The sequence below is a fragment of the Cornus florida genome, unplaced genomic scaffold (assembly GCF_030987335.1).
Source record: "Cornus florida cultivar Cherokee Brave unplaced genomic scaffold, ASM3098733v1 CherokeeBrave_3.0.0_Hap2_Chr10, whole genome shotgun sequence".
Taxonomy (NCBI): Eukaryota; Viridiplantae; Streptophyta; class Magnoliopsida; order Cornales; family Cornaceae; genus Cornus; species Cornus florida.
The window spans coordinates 29,528,804-29,529,871 of record NW_026775580.1 but is presented as its reverse complement, the minus strand read 5'-3'; positions in this window follow the sequence as shown (position 1 = coordinate 29,529,871).

Here is a 1,068-nt window from a genome sequence, read left to right as displayed (position 1 = left end):
TCCATTGCTTATTATTGCAAATTCCATGATTCTCTAGATTGATGTGTGCTACAATTGTTGCTACTTAGATGGGTCATACTTAAAATTGATGGGTTGTGCTACACTTAGTTTAGGTAGACAATTCATACATAAATTAGATGGTCCATGCTTAATATTGCAAATTCCATGATTCTCTAGATTAATGTGTAGTACAATTGTTGCTACTTAGATTGGTTATGCTTAAAATTGATTGGTTGTGCTACACTTAGTTTAGGTAGACAATTCATACATAAATTAGATGGTCCATGCTTAATATTGCAATTGGTAGTCGCATTTTGTTCACAACAATGTATTTCCCATTAATGGAAAGCAAGTGGTTAATTACATGAGCTTAGTGGTGATTCCAACACCCTAAGACCTCTCTTTATATCTCTTAAATCCCTATCTCTAACTAATTTACTTTACTTGCATTTTAATTTCATTGCATCTTAGTTTAATCAAACCAATCTCTCTCTTGCGATCTTGTGATACATTAGAGTTGAAGTTAAATTCCAACACGTATAATCCCTTGGGACGATCCCTACTCACTCCTGCTACTTTAGTAGTTGTGTTGGTAGTGGTTTTTATAAATTTTAAACTTGACCCAAAAGGCTTTTCTTGAACCGCACATTCACTACATTATTTTGGCGTACAAGGAACGGCTTTAGTCATCAAATTTTGGCGCCGTTGCCGTAGATTAACGGTTTTGTTGGAATTAAACTAGACAATTGCTTCTATTTTTATTTTATTTTCCATTGTATATTCTTTTCTCTTGTTCTCATTATTATTTGTTCAATTAAGTACTTGACTACAAGGAAGGCAAACTTTGGAACTTGAAGCAATAATTGGAGCTTAAAGCTAATATTAAAATTGGAAGTTGCTTAAGGACCGTTGTGAGCAATTCTTAGAACTCTTGTATTTTAATTGTTTCACTTCTTTGAATGCTTGTGATAGCCCTTGTTGAGGCTCATTATATTATTTTATCTTTGTCCAAGCATAGGTCCTTGTTGAAGCCATTATTTGTTGCATTGGGGTTTTAATTGTGAATGG